At 35.5% G+C, this 6,226-nt stretch overlaps 1 non-coding gene across 1 annotated transcript; it reads right to left on the bottom strand.

Moving 5' to 3' along the window:
- Nucleotides 1-4,892: 4,892 nt before the first annotated feature.
- LOC111890324 (small nucleolar RNA R71) lies at nucleotides 4,893-4,999 on the bottom strand. Its single transcript, XR_002849810.1, has one exon. It is a non-coding gene; the product is annotated as a small nucleolar RNA R71 (small nucleolar RNA).
- Between the last annotated feature and the right edge of the window lie 1,227 nt (nucleotides 5,000-6,226).

The raw sequence follows: 6,226 nt of genomic DNA, 5'->3' as shown, positions 1-6,226 counted from the left end.
CTTGCTCTATCATTCCTATCTTTCAAAAAATATGAAATTTTTTTGTTTCGTTTACAACTTTACGTGTTTCCTTTAAAATTAAGCATTGTTTAGTTGCGCTATACATATAAATATGAATCAAGCATGAGCACAAACTTTCAAACAACTCAATATGTGCTTGTTATAATTTTTGCATGATAACATCTTCATTGTTCTCACATTTCTTTCCTTTTCTCAACAAAAAAAAAGTGACACATCACTTTGCCTTTACAGAGAACTTGCTCTTCTCCAACATCTTTAATGATGTGGCAATTAAATGAAAAAAGAAATTACCATAAAATGACAAGTGTAAAAAAATAAATTAAAAATGCCTACTAAATAACATGTGGCAAATTGAAGGAGAATAGGACAAGTGGCAAATTTATTTCCATTTATTAGGTAGGATTATATTTACTTACTAGTTTATAACCCGTGGGAACCACGGTTATAAAATTAATCAAAGTTTTATAGTAAAAACTCAAAATTATTAATAGGTTATTTTAAATAAATTATTAATTTAAGAGATATTTTTTATTAGTTATGTGAAATTATAATCATTGATTCAAATAAATATATAAAATTAATTTTTTAATATATATTAGATATTTTTATTTGTGAATTAATGAAAACAAAAATTTAAAATTTAAAATTTGAAATAGAATCACATTAATGAGGAGGTCTAATAAATTTAAAATGGAAAACTAATAGATTGACAAGTGGCAAAACATTAATTAAAATGTCTAATATGGTGATACATGGCAAAAGAGCTACTCTTTTATTAGTATAGAGATATAATTAGAATTGTATTTGTAGGTTAATGGCAACAATCTAGAAGAAATTCCAGGTGGAGAGGTAGCAATTACAAGTCTGAATACATGCAATGGTCCAGAATTTGTGTTGCAACTTCGTTTTCCTTTGAATCATGACAATGCTACTAGTACAAGAAGTTCAGGTTTGCTTTTTTTGTTGAGATTACTAAATTTGGTAACTCAATTTTACCCATTTGAGGAGATAAGTTTGTTATTATTTTTTTTGCTTTTTTCCTTTCTGAGTGTGGATATGGAAACTTCATGCACATTTTTATTATAATTATTTTCCAGTTCATATGAATGATTAAATGTCGACACTCGACATGCACCTGAATTCTATATTTTGTGGTGCTTGTAGAGTGTCATGTATTGATTGATTAATGGTTTGGTTGAACACAAGTCACATGATACTCCATGCATAGTTTGGATCATATTAAATTGTTAATGGTTCAGTTTAGAATTTAAGCGATGTCTAATGTTTAATGATCAATTTCACAGGTGATGACCTTACATGTGACAATGCAAATCTTGAAGGTGAATTAGGGTCACGCTCTAAGCAATTGAGAAAGCTACTTCTATTCTCTAGGAATGTTTAATGATCAATTTCACCTGGTTGCCAAGGCTGTTAGGTGAAATTGATGTTAACTCTTTTTATCTCGGATTACTTGACTGGTAGTATAGCAACCAAATGTCTCATTTTCATTAATTTGGCTAAAAAACTATTTTTATTGCCTATTAAGTCACTAAATTAACATTTTATGTTAAATATGTCACCATGCTTACAGTTTTTTCCGATTTCCATTTTTTATAACAAATAAAACCTCACTCGCTGATGTCATCTTTTCTGACTTCCATTTTTTTATATAACTTTTATTTTGGTCAGGAGGCTGCTGATGACAAAGCACCACAATCTGAAAGAGGCATCAAGTCACGTGCAATTCTTGGTAGACAGGTCAAAGGAATTGTCACAGAGCAGGTTGTTATAATGCTTCACATGTTCAAAATAGCAATTTACTTTCTTTATTTTGTTTATTGTAACATTATATATTATAACAAATAGAATTGTATGACATTAAATTTTATGCAATGGATTGTATTTTTTTTTATATGGTATTTTATTTCTATTATGAGACGGTACATGAAAATTTAATTTATAAATTAATAAATATATAAATATATATTTTTAAGCATTTAAATTTACGATATGCAAAAATGTGTGTCATCTTTCATTTATGACATGGCCTTTCTTGACAGGGGTTTTAATGATATGCATTGTGTGTTATTAACACGCGCGTCGTAAGGTTACGACACGCGAATGCGTGTCGTCTTCCTTTATGACAGGGCCTTCCTTGATACATATTGTGTGGCGTAAACGCGCGTCGTAATTGCGCGTCGTAAATGCGCGCCGTCTATAGACGACGCGCAAAAGCACGTCGTCTCTCTTTATGACAGGGCCTTCCTTGACGCGCATTTGCGCGTCGTCTGAGCCTTTTACGACGCGCAATGAGCGTCGTAAAAGGCTGTTTTTCTAGTAGTGATCGGTATCTTTCAACCGGTAACTAGGGACTATTTCACCCCTACCACTATCAATCATACAATGACAGGATATAATCATACTTAGCCATATCTAGGGTACTGACCTACCCTTTGGTCCTAACAACCGAGTCAGGGAAAAACTATTCCGTGCTACTACCACTAACACACATGATATTTGCATAATTAGCCATATGTTTAGCATACATTTCTATTCATTTTTAGATAATTATGTGCATAATGTGGACAAAAGGTACTTAATAATGGTTAAATTGTGTTTTCAGTCTAAAGACATGCTTGGAAGCAAAAAGGAATAAGGAGAAGCAATTAAAGACCAAAGAATGAAGAAAAAGGAAAAACCACACACCTACTCGGCGAGTCCACGCGTAAACTCGGCAAGTCCATGAGAATGTTCCCGAAGAAAAGTCAAAAATCCTTACCCTACACGGATTTCACCTGGTACTCGGCGAGTCCACGACCTACTCGCCGAGTAGCCCCTGTTTTGTGATAACTATAAATATGGGGTCTTAATCTGAATTGAAGGAATTTTCTGGCTTCCTTGGAGATAGAGCTACGATTTAAGAAACCCCTGAAGACCTGAAGAACCCTAACCTTCGATCTTTGAAGTTTGGAAGCGAATTAGGTTATATTTTCCACTTAATCTTAGGATTGAATTATGTTTAGCTTAATCAAATTCGTTCTTGAGCTGGTTTTCTTTGTAATCATGAGCTAAAATTCGGATGGTTTCTGTTTAGGAAGAACCACATTACTCATATTGTTTAATTATTACTTTTGTTAATTGTTTATTGGTGATTTTATTAAATTAAGTTTGTTAAAGAACCTTATGCATTAACCACAACTATTTTCTGTTAATTGGAAGACAATTAAGTTGCATGAACATCTCTTAGTTGTTAACCTCATATGTTTATGTGACCACTTTATCATATGTCTAGGAATAATGAACATGAAACTAAAATTAATAAGAGAATGGGTAAATTAATGTGTAAGCTTGTTTGAGAAACCAACAAACAAGAGGTCAATTGAAACACCCACTTGATTAACCAATTACAAATCTTATTTAATCCAAATAATTGAACTAGAGAATTAATTAGTTTAAACAATTGGCCACTGCTTGAATTGATTAATTGTCTAAGGGTTAGTATTAGTGAACACGAATCTAACCACTATAGTAGGTAACCAATAACAATTAATTTATCACATTATTATACAAATAACCATAGGAGTGAATTGGTTGGACCTAAACAGAAACTCTTTATCAAAATTTGGTGAATTTTTACTTGTTTTAGTTTTTAGTTAATCACTTGTTAGGTAGTGTGTTTAAGTTTCTAGTCTTGTAAAACTAGAGAAAAACCATTACTTTTATTACTTTCTAGTTAAAATTAGTTATTAGTTTAATTTTCGTTCCCTGAGTTCGACACTCTACTTATCCAACTATACCACTAAAAGACAGGTTCACTGCCTTTGTGTGCTTAATTTATAATTTAAAAGTAGGATTAAAACCAGTGCATTTTACACACATCAAGTTTTTGGCGCCGTTGTCGGGGAACGGTTCAAAAATTAAATCTAATTCCTAATTTTATCGATCCTTTGTGTGAGTTTTCCTTCACAAAGTTAATTTTTAGTCATTCAGAAAGTAGGTTAGGTTTTAGAATCCATTATTATTTTTCTGAATTTTTACCTTTAGTTTTAATTCTTTTTATAAAACACGCTACTCACGTAGTGCACTCGCACCTACTCGGCGAGTAGCCTGCTGTTTGATATTTACTTTTTTCGTTTATTTAAGTTGCATTCTTTTCTTTTTACGTGTTTTTATAGTTTTATTTCAGGACTTTCATGACCAGAGGATCCAACACTCCGCTGGTACCCCCGCTTGAAGACCCGGAATCCGCATTGAGAAAGAACAAAGGCAAGGATGTGGAAAGTTCACATACACTTAAGAAGTCACCTTTGTCTAACTTGAAGACTGTTTTTGGGAAAAAGAAGAGCATTAAATCAGGAGCTTCCAATGCATCTTTAGCAGGAGAAGACCCGATCAAAGAAGACACCGAATACGACACCGAGGAGGAAGAAGAACCTACATTCGGGCACGACTACGATTCCGGCGATGAGTTAGCACTTACCATGGTTAACATTGATGAAATCCCCATGGGAGAATGGAAGAAGAGGATTTTCAATGACACTGGCTCGGGACTTGTGCAACCCGCAATTCCCGCTACTGCTACTTTTGAGCTTAAGGGTCACATTCTTGCTTTACTCAAGGAGATCCCCTTCACCGACAAAGACCATGAAGATGCTTACAAGCACTTGGATGAAGTCAATGATGTGGCTGATTATTTCAATGTTCCAAATGTGACTCGGGAAACTCAGCTACTTCGCATGCTTCCGGTTACTTTGAAGGGTGCTGCAAAGGATTGGCTCAAGTCATTGCCCCCCCCCCTTGGATCGATCACTACATGGGCCCAAATGAAAGAAGAATTCATTGATCAATTTTGCCCGTCATCCAAGATATCCAAGCTCAAGAAAGCCATTTCTAACTTTGAACAACAAGCAGGAGAGTCTCTATATGAAGCTTAGGAGAGGTACAAGAGCTTACTAAGGAATTGCCCACATCATGACCTCAATAGCCAACAAGAAGTCTCCATATTTTATGATGGAGTAAATGTTACCACTAGGCAATTACTTGACTCGCAAGGTCCACTCACGAAGAAGGCACCTCCAGTAATAAAGCAATTGATTGAAGAATTCTCTAAGCATTCTAGAGAATACCATAATCCAAGAAATGATGTGACTAGGGGGCCGCCTATGCAGCTTCAGAAGACTTGTCAGCAGTCATGGCTATGCTAAAAACCATGGATAGGAGGATGGATAAAATGGATCAAACGATACATGTTATTCGGGTGGGTTGTGAGAATTGTAATGGGTCTCACCTTACTAGAGACTGCGACTTGGATGAGAATGGCAACAAAAAGGTGCAAGTTTGTTACTCAAGTGGGGACCGATATGATGAAGATTGACGCAAACCAAAGAAAGAGTGGCTCCCTTATGACGAGTACAAGGAGGCTAAGGAGGAGAAGTTCAGGCAAAAGGGAAGAGGTTTTTACCAAAAGGAGAAGCCGGCACAAGAAAGAAAACCAAGTTTGGAAGAGATGCTTACCAAGTTTGTAGCTGCTTTAGAAAAGAGACATATTGATCATGATGTTGCAATCCAAGAAACAAGAACCATGCTTAGAAACCAACAAGCCTCTATCCACAACATTGAAACACAACTTGGGCAACTTGCTTAACAAATCAATCAAAGATCACCCGGCGAACTTCCTAGTAAAACCGAAAACAACCCACGAGGCGCGCACATAAACATAGTCACAACAAGAAGTGGGAAGGTAATTACTCCTCTGGCCCCCATTCAGAATGAAGCACCCAAAGACTTGCAAAAGGAGGATGCAGAAAAACAAAATCAAAATAAAATCATGCATGACACAGATTCTACTCGCCGAGTCCATAATATGGACTCCACGAGTCCACTGCCATATTTGAAAGAACAAGTTCCTGAAAAGCCCTTTCAGCCTCCCATTCCATACCCAGCCCGAGCTAAGAAAGAAAAGCAGGAAGAGGAGTACCAGAAGTTTCTCGATCACATTAAAGCCCTTCAAATCAACATACCCTTCATTGAAGCCGTCGCTCAAATGCCAAAATATGCAAAGTTCCTCAAAGAGCTTCTAACCAATAGAAGGAAGATGGAGGAGGTGAAAGAAGTATTTCTTAATGAAAACTGCTCAGCTGCCATGTTAAACAAATTACCAAAGAAGAAAGGTGACCCGGGAAGCTTGACTTTGCCTTGCCAATTT

The sequence above is a fragment of the Lactuca sativa genome, chromosome 4 (assembly GCF_002870075.4).
Source record: "Lactuca sativa cultivar Salinas chromosome 4, Lsat_Salinas_v11, whole genome shotgun sequence".
Lineage (NCBI taxonomy): Eukaryota > Viridiplantae > Streptophyta > Magnoliopsida > Asterales > Asteraceae > Lactuca > Lactuca sativa.
The sequence above is the reverse complement of the archived record's forward strand: the minus strand, read 5'-3'. Positions and strand labels throughout refer to the sequence as shown.